Source organism: Crocodylus siamensis, chromosome 5 (genome assembly GCF_052110815.1).
Source record: "Crocodylus siamensis isolate JL-2025a chromosome 5, ASM5211081v1, whole genome shotgun sequence".
NCBI lineage: Eukaryota > Metazoa > Chordata > Crocodylia > Crocodylidae > Crocodylus > Crocodylus siamensis.
Window position 1 is genome coordinate 105,205,102 of NC_143399.1, and position 20,079 is coordinate 105,225,180.

The window sequence follows — 20,079 nt, forward strand, 5'->3', positions numbered from 1 at the left end:
ATGTAACATACAATTTTGGCAACTGGGTATCTTTTAATTCATTTTAGCAGCTGGAATCAGAGTATGATAGCCAATCATCTTTTCACTGACCACATATTGGGAACTAGTAAAAAAGTAAATAAAAAAGCTCACTTAACCCAGTTCTAACATAAAATAAATATAATGTTGTATATTAGCTTCCACATTCTCCCTACAGGTTATATATAAATTTGAGAAACTATATACCTATTTGTATTATGTTTATCAGTAGTTGAATTTGCTACAGTTGCTTTTCTTTTTCTTTTGTTTTTAAGTTGTCACTTTAGACCACTGGGTTTTGAGAAGTACCTTTTAACATCACTGGTAAAGGGGAATATAGCCCAAGGGGCTAACATACAGTGGTTAATGTTTACGTATATTGTGTATTGAAAGGAAAGGGAAATGGAATGATTCCAAATATGTAGCAATGCTGTCTGAAATAGGGGGAAAATATAAAAGTAGCAGTATCACCATTAAGGATGTTTTATCCTGCAATGTAATGTCTGTGTTTCCTCAGTCATTTCATATCATTGAATGCTACTTGATAACCAATTCATCATCAAATACACATTACTATTTCTAAAAAGTGAGGAAAGGTAGAACATAAATTTGGTAGAATATTAGTTCTTTAATACAAATTGACCTTAGTTTTTGTTAAAACTACCTAACTTAAACATTACTTTCCCTTCATGCTGTCATATTTTTTTATCTTTTCACATTTTTTATCATTAAAAGCATGCATCAAATTATTCAGTCATTCTTCCAAATATAATACTTAAATAATTTCTAAAATATACTGATCAGTAGCACAGTCTGGTGAAGAAGTCACTGAACATGAAACTCAAAGGGTCTGTTTTCTACTCCTTACTCTGCAAATGATATGTAGTTTGAATTCAGAAAAATAGCTTCACTTCTTTCAGTTTCTGTTTCCACCTTCTGTTCTTTACCTGTCTTTCCATCTTAGGTCATAAGCTCTTTAGGTCATGGAAGGTTGCTTTGGATATACTTGTTAAATTTCTACCACAATTAATCCATGGTCTTTGTTGGAACTCTCTAGATGTGTCTTTTATATAAACAATAATACATAATAATTTCTATTTCTATATTTAGGATTATTGCAAAATCTCATGATCCAGTTGCTTTGGGAGGATAAATATCACCAGTCTAATGGTATGTACAGAAGCAGTGCTCAACAGAAAGAAATACAAATTCCTCTGAAACAACATGAGTAATTTAGTTCAGAAATATGGCCACCTCAAACAACTATGCTAAACCTGCAACAGAACAGCTTACTGAGCACCAGGGGTCACGGCATATTAGAGTAAGATGTTTCTTGGTTGCTTTCTAGTGCTGCAAAGGGATAAATACATATTATGTCATACTGACTGAGAACTATGAAGGGACTGTACCAATTATGTTCACATTATATTGTGTACTCTGTTTTCCTTTCATTATCCATGTAGCTTGTACTCCATTCCCAAATATATTTTCTTCCTCTCTGCAAAACATATGTAACAGTTAAAAAAAAAGTTTGAGACAAATCAAAGGAGGTCACAAAATGAATTCTGAGTAGGAAGTTTAGGCCTTAACTTGTGTCTCTTTGCAGAGGACCCAACAAGACTCAGAGTAAGGCCTGACTAGCAGAATGTAAATACCCAGTTTGCTCATAACACCAAGTTTAAACTATATATCCAACATCTATGTACTTGTGACAACGTCATAGATTGCTTAATTTTCTCAAATAGTGTGTGTTCCTGCTTTTGTTTCATTTAAAAATAGCACTTATAGCAGCCCGGTACCCCTTCACAAAAAATGGTGGGCATTGGTTCAATCCGCATTCAGAAAAAGTACCACTTAGGCTAGGAACATACTTTCATTTGTCCCTGAACCATCTATGCCTCTGTTTGTCCCAGAACAAAAATACCCTGGGATTGGCCCATACAAACATCACCCATCTAATCAGGGTTTACTGAGTGGCTAAATACACTGTCACTTTCCTGCCATTGATTCAGTGATGCAATCCTAGGATAGCCATTCAGACATATTTTGTGATGTCACAGGATAAACTGTTACTACTTCTTATCCCATGAACCTTTTTAGAACTTATGCCAGGAAAGTAGACACGGACATCTGAATGAAAGCCGACATGGACATCTGCACTTTGTTCTGAGATAAAATGGTTTATGCTGGGTTGAGTGTGATGCCTGTTTGTATACTTACTGAAATAACTCCATTTTTTACAGCTTACTTGCACATAGCCAGTCCAAATGCAGGCCAAACTCAATCTTTAGTGTGTCAGATTTGATGGCATTTCAGAACAAGGTAGGATGATCCCATATGTAAAGTGAATTCTTCGTTGTATTTGCTAGGTACAATTTATTATTTGAATTGCAACAATGCCTGATCCAACCACCTGGCTTGCTCAGAAAACTATTCTCTCTCAGACAAAAAATAAAAAGTCAGACATAAATGAGTATTAGTATAATGAAAGGCTGTCTCACACACTGGACATGGGCTTCTCCAAGACAGTGTACATCATCTCTATCCCATACTGAGCAGCTGAGGAGAGTGTGAATTGCCTGGCCAGTTTCCTGATGGGCTAGGTGAAGATGGCGATTCTGAAAAGGTACAGAAAAGTGCTCACAGGGACCAGTTCTGACAAAGCATTACAACTCTTCCACTTCTTGGTCCAGGTGTGTGTCACATTTGAATTTGGACCTTGTATCAAAATTTGGATCAGTTTGTGTTATGCTGGGTCACTGAAGGGGCAGTCTGCAAGATGGAAGATAGATAGCTACTCCTCAATGTGTAACCTCACGAAGGGTATTGTGAGGGAGAGGGATTCAGTCTCTAGTGATAAGGTGATTTTGTTGCTGACAGGTTTTTCCTGCCTGTCAGCCCTTCCACTGACAGTTTTTCAGTCTTTGGGAGGGCTACACATTTTTTACACTTCTATGGATTTTTTTTGTATAATAAAAGTATAAAAAGCCAATAGAAAAAGCTTTCTTCTCTCCCTCCCCTTTTCCCTCCTCCACCCCTCCTGTAAAGCCAATTTCATTCTCACTTGGTCTGTTCTTCCTTTAAACCAAAACCCACTGCTGTAAAGTATGTCCTTCCTTTTTCATCCCTAATTAAGCTTCCTGTTTTTCTGAGGGTCTACATGAATCCTGACCTACACTTCATAAGACCAAGCAGAATTCATATTTTTTTGTGTATAGAGTCTTCAAATCAGCAAAAGACCACATGGTGAATCATAAATGAAGAGTTGTTTAAAAAAGCTAGTTGCCACAAGATACAGGGGAGCCATCTGGACAAAGCAAAATTATTGGCTTAGTCTGTGGCTGAAGTCAATAATAATTTTGTATGTGTATTAAAGCTGTGGAATAAGGTCTCTTGTGGGATACTCCAAAAACCCCTTTAACCTACCACAATGAAAACCTAGTTTTGTTTACAAGAAGTGAGATTACACATCATTAAATTTTGATTTTACCATTTTACATAATACAACTCAAATTCAAACATCTACAAACAGCAGGAGGTATGAAGTGAAAAGCATATCATCGAGTAATTCTAAGCAAAAATTCAATGAACATAAAAATACATGACACATGAAAAGAACATTGATCTATCAGTGAATGCAAAGTACAGAAAGATAAAAGCAAGAGTTGATCCAGCTTCTGAGTAAGGTTAGAAAAGCATTATGTTGCCTTATGAAGCAGCTAAAGATATCCAAAGTTAATTTTTAGCTCAAACAACAAAGCTTTCTTAATATTACTAAGACTAAACCTAAAGTGTATGTGTATGTGCATAAATGCAATATCCAGCATTACATAATTGGGGTTTCCCTTCACATTTGTTTTAATCCTATAAGATGTATATTTATATCTGTTTATTTAAACCTCACAATGACAATTATCAAATAATTATTTGGGGTTACATGATATACAATATTGTAACATTTTTGCCTAGCTAGCATGTCAATACCTTGTTGAAGATGCAATGGTGATATAAACTCATTTTAATGGAAAAATTATCCCCTAGCATATTGTACCAGAAGTAGAATCAAGCATTTATTAAGAGATTAGAATGATTATTGGGCAAAAACTCAAAGGACAATCTCCTTTTAAGCTTTTTCCAGGACATAATATGATCACATATGGTGTTAAGTAATTCCATATATAATTCATTCCTTCCAACTGTTCTGTGCATCAATCATGATGGCAGAGTGTTCACCTTGGAATTTTAAAAGGCATAAATCAGTTAAACTAACTAGCTGCCAAATACTTATCAAGGATCATTAAAAGGTTATGAAACAAACTACCAGATTTGTAGAATTAATTATGAAAGAAACTCACCCTTTTATTAAAATCTAGGCAGCAAACAATAAAATTTCTGAATACATTAGAAATTACAGGTATGCTGTTTGACCAAAGCGACAAGTAATTCAATAAAACTGAGTATAAATTGAGGCACTCATACCTAAGGTTCTTTTGATCAACCAAAATAAGTTCAGCTTTACAAGGCCTTCTGAAACCACTGAGAGTCCATTTCAGTAATATTTTGGTGGAGACTGCTAGATAATTAAAATATATTGAAACACAACTCTTCCTTTAGATACATAGCTAGTTTGAAGCCTCAGTTTAGCAAAGTGTTTAGGTATATGTATACAGTCTTCCCAATTTAGCAAAATACTTGAGTGTCTGCTTAGGGTTAAGCACATGTGTAAGTCTCATTGACTGAGATGAAACTTAAGCACTCCAGTGATGTCCTAAATTGAGATCTATTGGCTTAGAATTGCACTGATGGAACAAAATGGCCCTCTTATATATCTAGCTCCACTTCAACAGATTACGGAGGTTCTGTGGCTGTAAGGAGAGTTTTTACTGTGCCTCAAACCTGTAGGTCTTGGGAAATCCATTGAACAAAAGAGACTATTGCAGTACTGACCAATCCAAAAGATCACCCCTGAACGCCATGATTCTTACGAGCAACTGAGTACATAAATGGACACCCAGAAGGTGCCAACAGAAATAGTTTTAACTATGGGTGTTGAAATATGCAAAGGAGACAGCATTATAACTTTGGTAATTAAAACTATTTTTCTTCAGGAATTTTGAGGAGGAATGGAAAATCTAGCACAACTTGAAATCTCTCTTATGAGACCTATTGTCCCTTGATTAACATGGTAAAAAACCCACAAAACTCTCACAGAAGAGCTAAGAAGGTACAGGTAGAAAACATGATAGAATTGGTAATCTCCTGTCTGCATGCTAGTTTAGGCCTCCTGACTCACAAAACAGGAGCAAAGCTGTTGCAGACTTGTTTCTTTCTGAGATGGCGGAGAGGAAGGCTTTAAACATGTGATCCCAGGAACCACAAAGACAAATAGAATATTTTTTGTCATCTGCTTTTTTGGAAGCTACATTATTTAAATAATCTGATGTTCAGCTGTCAGAAGGAAACCAATGAGTTTTTACATTGGAAATGTTATTCTTTTTTTAGACCATTGCCTTCTCCCTCACTCACATAATTTGCATCATGACATAATTGAGTTAAACCAGGATTGAGCAAAATGATATTTAAAATATGCACTGGTATTCGAGCAAACAATTTCTTATATTTACAGAGCTTCAATATTTTTGTCCTCTGTTTAATATATATTCCTGATTGGGGGGGACAGTATTTGTTTTTTGTTTTTTTAATTGAAAAGTAGGAAGCTGCAGATATCCATATAGGTAAATTCACAATTGTTCTACTTGAAGGGATATACAAGTACAACTCCACTGAAGGAAAACAGACATCTATTTTTTGGCAAATAGGTAGTTTAGACATTAGTCCATTGAAATGAAATTTTAATCTTTGTCTCAGTGATGTTCATTCATACCTCTGAAATGACATGGCTCACACTGGAAAAAGAAATAATAATAGTAAAGATGCACCGTATGCACATCTAATATGCATGTCCACTTCTTTGTTCAGCTGTGTGTGAAGACAACTTAGGTTATATGAGGAAAGGGCAGATCTCTTAACCCTGATGCCAGAACTAGGTAACCAAAATTATTGGTGTCACCTTCCTGTTGTAACGCTTCTCTTTTCAATTTAAATATCCATTTTATGGTGAGCCCAAAATACTATAATCTCTGGAGGACAAAATCATGGCAGCAACTCATTCAGACTATTTTTGTAGGTGTCTCAAAGGATGTTACTTCTGTGTCTCATATGTAAGAACAGCACTCACAGTTGTTGGGAACGTGTGCTTTAGTGACCTTTACATCTTGTTTAGAATTTCTCTAGACATTCAGCCCCCGAAACATGTCAGTTATATATTGCTGCAGTTGTACAGCGAAATGAATTTTCCCCTTCTTCCTTCACTGCCACTGCCTAGGTGTATGGTGCTTACACTAGTCGGTAGTCACATAAGACATAAATAATTTTGACAGTCAGGAGAAGAACACACTAAATACATAAGTTCCATGCAGCAGCAATCAATCTTATCTAACTGACTAAGTCCAGGAACATTTAAAGGAAAAAAATAAAACATTTTTTTTTCTTTTCATCATCTTCTGAAGCTTTATGAAAGACACTTTGTGGTTCCTTCTTTATATTCAAGACCTAAACAGATCCTGAAACATAAATAATATATTTCCTTAGCCTCCTGATATTTCAGTTAAAGGGAGTACATAGGATTGAAAGTGGAAAATGTATGGACCAAGAGGTATATGCTTGACATAGTATAGGTAGGTGATTTATCTGAAACTTAGATTTTATGCATTAGGAGGAAAATAAATAAGTTACGTTTCTAAGAATATTGTGTCTTTGGAAAATAAATTCCAAAATGGTACTAAGCAAAACAGGCAAAAGATGAAAAGTCACATATTATAAAAGTAGCAAAAATATGCTTTCTAAGGTAATTATGCATACTAGTTACAAAAAACAAAATATGTAAACAAAGCTCTATTTTAGAGTCTATTTCAATTATATAGTGGTATATGGAGGGACTGCTATTACTGATTAAGTTATTCAACATACCTTTAGAAAAAGTTGAGTTAGGAAGAAACATTTAGAAAATATTAAATGCTGGTCTCAAATCAAATAGAGGTGTTCTTGAATATAGATTAATAAAATAGTAAGATTAGAAGGCACCTCAGGAAGTCACCTAGTACAAGTTCCTGCTCAAGGCAGGATCATCCCTCTCTGAACTATCAAAAAAGTGTTTGTATAAACTATTCTTAAAAATGCACTTAACCCCATCATAGAGCTACTGGCTGCACTGCCCAAAATCACCAGTAACACCCTATACACATGTGGTGCCCTACCAGAATTTTTTTTAGCCATTTTCAGCCTTTGTTCCCCTTCGTATAATTAGCTATCAACTTATTTTTACTGGCAAAACTTCCTACACTTCCCTTAGCTTCACTGGAGAATCCGGAACCCTCTGCCTAGGTCTGTCTGGTTCTTACTTTTACTGTTCATTCCTATCAAACTTTCTTCTCTCAGGCCAGAAAGTTCCATCTCTGTACCAATGCTCCACTTCTATAAGATCATTCAGTTCTAAGTCTCTGCTCTTTCCTATTTACCAATGGCCTCTAGTTTATAATAGCTATTTTTAATATTAATTAATACCTCTGAAATTATTATATCAAAATGTCTATATTTTAAAACCTACTTGTTCTTTTCTTTTACTCATCTTAACCAAATTCTGTGCTTCATCTCAGTTAAGTTAAAGGTAAATATTGCTCAAGAAAGAGTGCACACCCCTCCAAACATGCCTGCATCTCATCTCCTCAACTCAGACATTTAATTGGATTCCATATTCTATAACACACTCCACAACACCTATATCCAGTTGAACTCTTTTTCTCATACATTCCCTTAGTTTGTAAATAGACCATTTTTATATGCCTGCACTGTTTTTGAAGTACAGTAATGCCTCATCTTCATTTCTGCCTTGGCCATGACTTCATCTCCTCCTCTCTCTTCAAGTATTATGAACCCTCTCAAGCTTATGATTGCCAAACTCCATCCACTGCATTTAGGTTCATGATGTCTCCTCTCTCATATAAATGAAGAGATGCAACCAACTTTCTCTGGCTTAGCAATTTCTGTTTTTTCTTCATTTTATTCAGTATCCTGTTAAAAAACTTTCTGTAAAGCCCTCCACGGATGTACTCCTTTATATTCTAAAGACTTTTGTCTCTCTCTTGCTACTTCTGCTCAACTAGTGCAGGCCTCTTCTTTTTCCCTCAACATATATTCACCACTTTTGATTGAACATCTTGTCCTTGGCGGCTCTTGACAAACAGTGCTATATTTATTTATCTCTCCTTGATTTTGTCATCTTCTAAATTCATATTTCAACTGACTTCAGTTTTACTTTGCCTATAACTAATCATTACAAATCATAAGTAACCCTCCTGAAAACCCCAACAAAATAAAACAACCCCTACCCCTCCACCCCACCAAAAAAAAACCCTTCTAGTACACAGAATACAACTGAAGTTACTTTTTGCCTTACATTCTTTAAAGCATTTTGGTTACATTTTTCATTAATAATTTATAGACACACATTTGTTTTACTGTGCAATGCCATTTCATATGATTACACAAGAATAAAAATAGCTTAGCCAAATATGATCTGAATTGCAATAGTTTATAAAAAAATCTACTACCATATTTCCTAGAATATACATTAAGGGCTTGTTTCCTCATTAACACAGGGGAAAAAATCTCCTTTTACATTCACATACAAGGAAACCTCATTAAATGCATTGTCTATTGTTAAACTGCTCCCAAAAGCAGCATATGCTCAGTAATGGAAATCAGTTATGAAGCTGATTAAATACAAGTCTATAAGTAGTCATTCACTGAGCACAATTATAAAATGTATGGCTCATCTAGGGCAAACACACTGATAGGACCTTACTACAAAGATAAGTTAGTACAGCTCATATGAATGCAATATATGGCAATAGCTACTGTGAGCAGCCCCACTCAGCCCAGACTCTGTTTTAAGTCATGATAAGCCACATATTTCCAAATATTTTGAGTTCTTCTTCACTCCCACAGCTGAGCAGCACCATTCTTTCCCATTTCCAATAATTCCTTGGCCTTAAATTTCTGGGAAATATCACCAAATGAGTCCCCAAACAGTTCACCCCATATACCTTTGTTCCCCCCTCTCTGAGCCTACTGCATATAATTGGTGTAGCCGCACCCTCCTTAACATGAAGCTAGACAAGGTGCTTTGTATCTCATCTGCATAGACATTTTTGTAAGATAGCAGAAATCATGACCAGGAATGCCTGATTCTAATGATAAGTAGATGCCTAATTACTACATGGATCCTTTGTGGTGGTTTATTTGGAGTACACACACATACTGAGCAATGCTGACAAATGGGGTCACCATGGCTTGAAATAGTGTTGACTCTGCTAGGGCCCAGCCCAAATGAACTATATGGTAAACCATGAGATGTTTGGCTTGGGCCTAATATCATGCATTTGAAAAAAAAAACATAATTTGATATGTAAATAAGTACAAAAGTCCTCTTAAAAGTGTTTCTGAAGTACCTGTGCTAAAATAGTACCAGTTCAAAAATAGTAAAATGCGCCAATTCTGGATAAATTATGTCTCTGTGTACTATATGCACATTACTACAGATACCAGGGGTATAGGTTGTAGTCATATTGGTCTAAGGACACAGGTGAACAATTTTTTTCTAATTATTTGAGCTGGTCTAATAAAAGATATCAGATTTACCCAAAGAACCTTGTCTTACTACAGATATGGTATGTTTGTTTTAAGGTCAGTGTTTTCATATTTGCTCCTCACTTCCATGTGCTCAGAGAGATCAGGCTTGCCAGTAAAATGGGGTGAGGGGAGGAGAAAGGGCTTGTAGGGGTAAGCAGGTGGGGGAAGGCAGATGTGAAAAGGACTTTCAGACCCCTCATTATTTTTTACTGTTGTAAGAGTGAATGAGGGGGAACAAATTCAAGATAAACCTCCAACAATTACCTGGAAGTGTAGCAGAAAGACCCCTTTGTACATTTCCCTTCTGGACATTGATATAACAGAAGCCCCTTATTGCCTGCAACCCCCCCATATTGTGCATTTCTTTTCCTTGTCAGTATTGGCAGAGACCTAGCACACTCATTGCATGGGTGTGGCAAGGCTCAGAGCAAGCCAGAAACCTGAAGTGGCTTTCTGTAGAAGAAACCTAGAAACTACAGCTACATATCAGTTAAGCTCAGTGTCACTAAAGAAAGCAAAAGAACAGAAATATCCACCGCAAAGACTGTAAATATATCGTGCACTAACCTAACTCACTTACTGTCCCCAGTAGCCTTTGATCCTCACTTATATTCAGACTCATATTATATTCAAATAAATATAGTATATTTATTTGTATTTCTTTTTTAGTTTTATAGCTCACCATATACAAAAAGTTCAGCGTGACACTTTACACACTGCCATTTATTGCTTTTGTACAGTACTTTAGATTTATTACTGACCAGGCAGAAGCATGTAATTTACCACAGCAAATGTAATGACATTTCCCCCAAATTAAAGCAACCCACACAGCGGTATATAAACAAACACATTTGCAATACTCAGCAGTTACAAGTTTTGGTTTCAAGAGAAGTTTCCATACCTGATATTGGAAATACTGGCAAGATTAATTCTTTACACTGACCGTCTCTCCATAAGTCTCTTCTAGCATAAGGTAGAAACCCAAAATATAATGCTATAGCCACCTAGCCATTCACCTCTATTGGCTCATATACAACATATAAACATATAACTACTGTCAAGAACAATCTACTGTGGAATAGTATTTAATATAAAACCTAAGAACTTCATGTTTAAGAATAAACAAGTTTGCTTTGGAAAACAATATTTCCAGCCAGGAAAATGGTCTATGCACTTTGTGATGAGCAAATTACTAGGAAGACCATTAGATTTCTTTTTTAGGGTACATGCAAACTTTACAGATGCTTACAGACATGGGGGGAAAAAACCACAGCGCTTTACTATAAGTTCAGAGTGGCCCTGCACCAAGCACAGTACATGCCCAGAAGAGTCATTGTGTTAGTTTGACTCAGCTTGCCCACTTTTCTCTAAAGCTGATTGATTTCATAAAAGTGCCAAAAGCTCTGCAGAAGTATGTAATTTATAGAAATGCTGAGGAGCCAGGTCAAACTAAAACATTTCCTCTTCCAGTAAAATACTGTTTTGTTTATTTCCCACATCTTCCAGCAGCCTACCTTTAGATCAACCTAACTAGGATTAGGTTGATCTAAATGTTAATCTGAGAAAATGTTTGGGGTGATTAAATCAGACAAAAATGGTGTGCCCAACCTAAATTAGTTCACCCAAGGAAGTGAACTAGCTTAGATTGGAACTGGATTAGCCTAATGCAGTGAATGTTTATACATATTTGGAGCAAAACCCCAGGGCTGAGAAAGCCCAGCTTTGCTTGCCCCAGCCACAAGGCTGTACTCTTCCTACTGCTCCCATTCCAACCAGGCTGCTTTTAGCCTCCTAACCCTCCTTCCCCAGATTGGTAACCCCCCAATGTAACCCCTTGCCCCTCCCAAGGACTTGCCAGCTCCCCAATTCTGCCAACCCACTACCCCCCCCACAAGTTACTTCCACTGGGTGTGTCTACTTGCGCTATTACTCCACATAAATAAACTGAGGAGCTTATTGCTCCACAGTTTATTGCTCCCAGGCACACTGTTTGAATGTGTGCTGGGAGCAATTAACTTTAGAGCAATAAGCTCTGCACTTTACTCATGTGCAGTATGTGGAGCTGAGTTGGAGCAGCTCCAGCTAACAGGGAGGCCCACAAGTCAGCCTGTCATCCCAGAGCTGCTCCCCCCCAGCTCAACATGTAACAAAAAGCCCCTTCTTGCCTGCACCCCCCACCTCATTTTGTGCATTTGTCTTTCCTTCTAAGTATTGGCAGAGAGCTAGCACACACATTGCATGGGTGTGGCAAGGTTTGGAGCAAACCAGAAAGCTGAAGTGGCTTTCTGTAGGAGAAACCTACAAACTACATCTACATAGCAATTGAGCTAAGTGTCACTAAAGAAAACATAAGAACTAAAATATCCACTTTAACGCAAAGCCTGTAAGAGACAAGCCAAGCCAAGGTACATTAACAACATGACTGTAAATATATCTTAGTGAACACATTCCCCCTTTGATTAAAACCTATTTCCCAAAGCAAACTTCCCATAGCCATCAAAAGTTTATGCTAAATCAGTCTATTGCATTTAACCCAACTCACTTGTTGTCCCCAGTGTTTGATCCTCGCTACCTCACAGGGCATTTTTATATTTTATCTGTCACATCTCTACCCTGCCACTCAGTATTTTATATTTTATAACTTTTAACTATTAACAAATGTGTTTTTCTTTAAAGTCAAGTCATACCTAGTATTACTAAAATGATTATTGTAAGAATACGTTGGAATTGATTCATGCAAAGAACCCTGTCTGCCTTGGAATTGTAATCACTGGAATTGTATTGCTGTATTGGGCTGGTCCCCCTGAGTAATTGTGAGTATGTATGAATCAGTAGATAACTGAAAATAAAGCAAGAGCCTCTGGTTGTTCATAGATTTCACAGACATTAGGGCTGGAAGGGACCTCAGAAGATCAAGTCCAGCCCCCTACCCCTGGGCCAGGAAGTCAGCTAGGGTCAAAGGATCCCAACAAGGTAAGTGCCCAAAAATTTCTTAAACAAGTCCAGAGTAGGTGTTTGCACCACCTCTGGAAGGGAGTCTATTCCAGACCTTGGGGACTCAGACAGTAAAGAAGTTTTTCCTTATGTCCAGCCTAAAATAGTCCTGGAGGAGTTTATGGACGTTGGACCTTGTCATCCCTTGGGCTGCTCTGGTGAACAGGCATTTCCCCAGACCCTGATGCACACTCCTTACATACTTATAGGCTGCCACCAGGTCAGCCCTGAGCCTGCGCTTTTCCAGGCTGAAGAGTTCCATAGCTCTCAGCCTCTCTTCATAAGGCCTGTTCTCTTGCCCTCTGATCATTTGCATGGCTCTCCTTTGGACTCTCTCAAGTTTCTCCACATCCTTCTTGAATTGTGGAGTCCAGAATTGGATGCAGTACTCCAGCTGAGGCCTCACCAAGGCTAAGTACAGCAGGAGGATGACATCCTGAGATTTGCTTGAGAAGCATCTATAGATGGAAGCCAGAGTTTTGTTTGCTTTACCAGCTACGACATTGCATTGGTGGCTCATGTTCATCTTGTGGTCATTCATGACCCCCAAGTCCCTTTCGGCCATGGTGCTAATGAGCATAGCATTGCCAAGCCTATAAATGTGATGTGGGGTTATTTTTTCCTGAGGTGGGGTACCTTGCATTTTTCTGTATTGAATGTCATCAAGCTTTTATCTGCTCACTTTCTAAGCCTATCAAGGTCAGTCTGGATCACCAGCCTATACTCTGGTGTTGATGCTCTACCCCAAAGTTTGGTGTCATTGGTGAACTTGACCAGCCCGCTTCTAAAACCAGTGTCCATATCATTAATAAATATGTTAAAGAGTACAGATCTAAGAACAGAGCTTTGGGGGATACTACTAGTCATGGAGTGCCATGATGATTCACTTCCATTGACTACCACTGTCTGGGTCTGCCCTCGGAACCAATTCCCTAGCCATCGGACTGTGATGTAGCTGAGGCCACAGTTGCCCAATGTTTCTATGAGGAGATCATGGGACAACAGATTAAAGACTTTTTAAAAGTCCAGATATATTATGTCAATCTCTTCTCCTTTGTCCAGGTGATACATCATAGAAGGAAATGAGATTAGTCAAGCAAGACCTTCCCACAACAAACCTGTGCTGGATGTCTCTCAGTATGCTGCCATCAGGGAACTTGTCTAGAACGTTCTCTTTAATAACTTTTTCCAATACCATTCCAGGGATTGAGGTCAATCTGATTGGCCTATAATTCCCCAGATCTACTTTCTTCCCTTTCTTGAAGATAGGCACCACATAAGCTTCTTCCAATCTCTGGGTATGTCACCTGTGTAGTATTAATTTTTGCATATTAGTTATTATGCTTAAATGATAATAGTATTGAATTGATAAACCTCTATGATTTTATGAACAACTAAAACTCCATTTTGTGCTTGCTTGACATGAGTAAATGAACTTCTTATGCCCCATGTATGTGAGTGTCTGCGTGAGAGGGTGAATGGTGAAAGAATGGTAACTATTTGCTTGAAAACAGAATAAGATTTAATTGACTGTGTAAGGAACAAGACACCAATGTATAAGTTACCAGACAGTAAACTAATTAAGCTAATTAATGGGTGGCTGAAGAACTCATCTGAGATTAGGTGCAAAGAAGAAGGAATGTTGCATATCCTGCCATTAAAACTACACAATGCTTCAAGGTCAGGGACAACAATGCTTCAAGATAGAGATCAAGGACACAATGCTTCAGCGGAGATAACCAACTTTACTGGAATGATCTCAGTGGAGATAACCGACTTTACCGGAATGATTTCAAGTTGATATAACAAGAAGAAACAACCACTAATTAAAGACTGAGCATGGAAAAGCCCCAATGCTGAACAAAGACTTGAAACTCTATAAAAGTGAGATGTAGACAAGCCAAGATGGGGAATCCACTCTCTGCAACCTCACAGAGCACAGGCATGCATGTCTGTATACCCCTGTTCATATCCTCAATAACCCTAGATCTGGCCATCCAGTGGTAATATTGAGTAACATCTGCTGATAACTATAACACCTTACTGGAGTGGTATGTCTGTCTATGCCTGTTTGTATGTATGCTTGTGTATGTCTGTTTGTATGAGTGGTGTGTCCAAGCTTCTGTATCAGCTTCATGTCCAATAAATATGGCATTTTGCCTTATCTCCCTTTTTAAGGTCTCACTCTTAATTTGAGCTATTGGCAGGTTTAAGTAACACCTGAGCACCATTAGTTCTTGAATATCCTTTCCAGTGGTTGCTATGATGCCTGACAGCTCCTTAAGTACTCTGGGGTGCAAGCTGTCAGGACCAGGTGACTTGAAGGTGTGCAGCCTCTCAAGGTGTTCCTTTACAAGGTCTACACCAATGCTGAGTATAAATTCACCCTCACCTTGGCCATCCCACATCATGTTAGGCAGGGCGGTCCCTTAGGCTGGTGAAATACTGACACAAAGTGCCCATTAAGCAGGTTGTTTTTTTCCTGGATGTTGGTTGTCATTTGTCCCATTTGGTTCAGCAGGGGTTCACTGTTACTCTTGCTTTTCTTCCAACTCCCCACATATCTGAAAAGGGACTTTTTATTGTCCTTGATACATGTAGCCATTTGGTGTTCGATTGCAGCCTTGGCTTTCCTGGTTCACTCCCCACAGGTACCAACTAGTGTAGAATACTTCTCCTTGGTGGTTATTTCTGTCTTCCATCCTTTATAAACCTCTCTTTTTAGATGTAGAAGTCCATGAGTTCCATGTTGTATCAAGGGGGTTGCTGTGCCCTTTTGCTACCTTTCCTCTGAGATGGGATGGATACCCCTTGTGTTTCCAGCATCACTCCCTTAAGGAGCAACCACTTATCTTAGAATCCCCTCCTGCAACAGCAAGCCTCCCTTGACAACAAGCTTATCAAAGTCAGCTTTCCTAAAGTTGAGGATTTCTGCATTGCTGACTGACTTGCCAGCTTTGCAATGGATAGTAAAAGTAATCAGCTCATGGTCACCGTCTCTCAGCTTTCCTTCAATTCTTAAGTTGCTAACTAGATAATCCTCTTTGGCCAGTACCAGGTCCAGCAGCACTTTACCTCTTGTCAGTCCATAGATTTCTTGAGTGAGGTAGGGTTTGCCCACACATGGGACAAAGCTTTGTGACCATTCAAATTTAGCTGAATGCTCTTCCCATGAGATGTCCAGGTACTTGAAGTCTCCCATGACACCCTGTTAATGGCCAATAGCCTAGCCAGAAGAAATTACCATTACAAAACTCTACTCTACAAGCAATTTTAGGCTAATCAAGCCAAGGAACTGATTCCTGGAACTGGGCACCCACCCTATTGACTGTTCCTGCAACCCTTAACAATACCATTGTTGAATTAATCAAAATCACAAACTGACTCCTGAAACTGCACATTACAGCAGGCAGAGACCACTGTGATTAACAGCTGCCAGACACTACTCAAGACCCACGTGGGACAGCAGCCTCTGGATTGGGCAGCTGAGATGATGCGGGGGATCACACAAGTCTGCCAGAAAGGGATAAAAGGCAGTGAAGTGTGACCCTCAGTGGTGCCCTCTTTCAGCACCCGACCTACCGAGACAGAAGATAAGCAAGCGACCCCTTCTAGAGAACACACCACCTTGGAGGAAGCTGACCATCAACAGCAGATCCACAGGGCCTCACATAGGTAGACATACTAACACCAGTGCTCTCACAATCGCTATGGCAGCTACTACATACTATACTACATGGACTTGAATGAGTGAGTGCATGTGTGTGTGTGTGTGTGTGTGTGTGTGTGACCAGTACCCATCATAACCCTCCAGAATTTGCATTTATAATTTTATTAAAACTTCATATCCCATCTAATAAAATTGAATTTATAATGATCCTGTGAGTTGGTCCTTTGTAGCCAACAAATATGCTGAGAGGGGGTTGGCTGGGACACAAGGTGATTTGGCACAGGGCTAGGCAGTAGGCACCCTTCACATTGAAGGACCCTTGTACCCCAGCCAGCCCCTCCGGTTTATATATGTGCACTGCTGAGGAGCCTTGTAAATACAAGTACTGCCCTGCTGTACTCCAAACTAATAGGAGCAAAGGTTGAGATGTTTACCATATAGTTAATTAATCAGCTGCACAGTAAATGTCTCACATAGACACGCCCACTGAGTTTCCAATGAAGCTCCTCGTATCAGCAAGTATCTGCATATGCCACTCCCAATGTAGAATCACACAGTTTAAAGTAAGCTATGTGATTGTAGACATACCCTTAGAGACAAAATTAATACCAAATCTCTGGAAATGACAGAAGACAATTAGACATGATCCATAGACATGGCTGGTGACTAGCTAAATGCTGACCATATGGTTCTGAAGAGAATATTTTAAAACCCTTCTCCCACAGCCAGATCTGAAGACCAAATAAATACACATTGGCAAGTGACCATTAAATATATGCTTTGGTTTGGTAGTTCCATATGATGCATACAGAATGACTAGTAGTTCGGCCTTTCATACAAAAAGTTATACATGCTATGACCCAAAACTGGGCAATTTTAAAAACCAAAGTCATGTCATAAACCCAGGTTTTTTTAAAAGTATCCACCCCTTCTAGCAGGATGAGATGCACTAGCACAGAGAGATGTTATTTTTAACATTTTATGTCAGCATCAGTAACTCTAGCTACCATTTTTATATTGTACATAAAATATATAAGAAAGCTTAGAAGATACACACATACACACATATACACATATAGGAAAAAAATCTAAGCACAGTATTTGTCAAGAGAACTTTGTGGAATAAAGTGAAAACTGTATCTGGAGTGAAAACTATAAACTGAGAAATCACCACACACTTAAGCTGAAATGCCAAGATGCTGTATCATATTGCATTCAGTAGCAAGCTTCTGCACATTAACATTTGTTTATCCTTATCTTCCTGAAACATATTGTAAATAAACTGTTTTGCTCCAGGAACTAACTAAAACCACAGAAATCACAACAGCACCCATAAAATTCAGGTATCTCTAACCACAGAGTCCTTAACTGGCTGACTGATGGGTGTTGGTTTTTTATATTCCCTTGGCAGTTCAGTATGCAGCTGTTGACTACTTATTAAAATACTGTGCTCCTGTATCTGGCATTTCTATAAATGTCACAGCACTGTAAGGAATGGTTGCTTTGGGAATCTTTACACGTTCTCCGGGGGAGGAAAGAGGTGGGGGAGGAACACTTTAATTAAACCGGCTCTCGGGAGCTGCTCTAATTAAAATGCTTACAGCACCTCATGTTTTCGGTGTCCAGAGCTTTAAAATAGTGATAGGGGTGCTTTAACAAAAGCTTGTTTAATGAGTTTTAGTTAAAGTGACTGCACTGCCATTTTGAAGCATGGGAACACTGAATACATGAGACAGTGAGGCTGCTAATTAAACTCGGTTAGTTGAGTCTTCTCTGACACAGTGTCATTACAAAGTGTTAGAGCTGGCATCCTGCATGTCTACAGGCACCCTTTCTGCCCATAAGCTACCAGAGTAGCATATTTTTAAAGAACTGTACTTTCAAATAATTGCACAGCTGAGGCACAGCATACCCAATGCAAACAATATTGTGTACTTATATTCATAAGCACATATACTCCCATAAATTCGTTCAAAAATTAATTAATGGCAGGATAAACATGTTCAGTACAACTTCCTGTTCAACTATTAAAATTCAAAAAATGGTTCCACTGAAAATCTGTAAGAATGTACTGCCATGGATATTTTCTGATTAATCTGAAGAACATATAAAATAACATTTTTTTAATGAAAATCCTATTTTATGATTAAAAGACTAGACTGGGATAGGACATCTATATTAGCTTTCTAGCCCTTCAGTAGTTTTTTTGTGTGGCCTTGGGAAAGTCACTTAATTTTTTCATGCTTTCCATTTCCTGTCTTTAAAAAAGGATACAATCATACAATCTTAGAAAGTTGGGTTTGGAAGGCACCTCAGGAGGTCATCTAGTTCAACCACCTGCTCAAAGCAGAACCATCCTCAACCAGATTATCTCAGCTAAAGTTTTGTCTAGGCGGGTTTTGAAAACCTCCAAGGATGGCATTTACACAAACTCTCTGGGTAATCTGTTCCAGGGTTTTACTACCCTCCTAGTAAGAAAATTCTTCCTACTATCTAACCTAAACTTCCCTTGCTGCCACTTGAGACCATTGTTCCTCTTTCTGTCATCTACCACCACTGAGAACAGTCTAGATCCATTCTCTTTCAAACCCCCTTCAGGTAGTTGAAGGCTCCTATTAAGTTCCCTCTCAGCCTCCTCTTTTGTAGACTAAATAAGCCCAGTTCTCTCAGTCTTTCCTCATAAGCCATGTGCCACAGATTCCTGACCATTTTTGTTGCCCTCCACAGGACTTTTTCCAATTTGTCTACATTCTTTCTGTAGTGGGAGCCCAAAAGTGAACACAGTACTCCAGATGTAGCCTCACCAGTGCTGAATACAGTGTATAGGGGGGAATCCTCATATCCACCTGGGACTCACTTACCAGCTCAGTCTCTGTACCCATACCCAGCCTTTAACTCCTAACCTTTGGAGTTCAGAACTCAGCATGCAAACCCATAAACCAGACAACAAGAGCCATACCTAGGTCTTCCCTGCCTAGACCAGGGCCACACTCACATACATATGTATGCACATGTAGTTCCTGATAAATCCATGAAATATTCTTAGGCGATCAAATATTATGGTTATGGGGGATACATAAACCCTTTAAAAGAAAGGAAGGAAAGGAAATACACACGTTTTCTAGCCTATAAGATATTTTGTTTTTCCTTCCACTTCCCCCCCCCCCGCTCTGAAAAAGCAACCTAAAATTAAGGTGCATTTTAAAAATTAAAGCAATATAATGGGCAATAATTGAAATAATTGTTACAAAAGTTGACCCAATGTCAATTTCATGGGGGTTTTTTTCCCACTTGTTATTTTATTCTTATAACACATGCATTTATACACTGGAAAACATGGTGTACATTATATCTAGAAATGTTTTACCTAAAGCATGAACTCTTTTCTTTAGATAATTGATATTATTGGATTTAGCAGATGTGGTGTCCTGCCCTTTCCTCCCAACCCTCTTGACCACCTGCCTGCTATAGACTGAGAGTAATATTTTATTTCTAGCACAGTCGTTTTCAACTAGGGTGCTCCAGCATCCTGGGATTGTGTGACAGTCCTTGAAGGGTGCCAGCAGGACAGACGAGATAAGTGAGATAAATACAAACTCCAGTGAGGAGATAAGTGCAGGTTCTTTCTTTCCAGCTGCTATTTCCTC

The 20,079-nt window shown here is 38.5% G+C and overlaps 1 protein-coding gene across 2 annotated transcripts in view; it reads right to left on the reverse strand.

Annotated features, from left to right (window-relative positions):
- The window catches only part of CDH10 (cadherin 10), a 204,368-nt gene that overhangs the window by 169,194 nt on the left and 15,095 nt on the right, over positions 1-20,079 (reverse strand). Inside the window, exon 2 of one of the 2 annotated variants that reach the window (XM_090049943.1) lies at positions 2,524-2,636. The exons of the other annotated variant lie outside the window; for it this stretch is intronic. The gene's annotated coding sequence lies outside the window, so the exon portion shown is untranslated. The remainder of the gene's footprint in view (positions 1-2,523; positions 2,637-20,079) is intronic. 2 annotated transcript variants of the gene reach the window in all.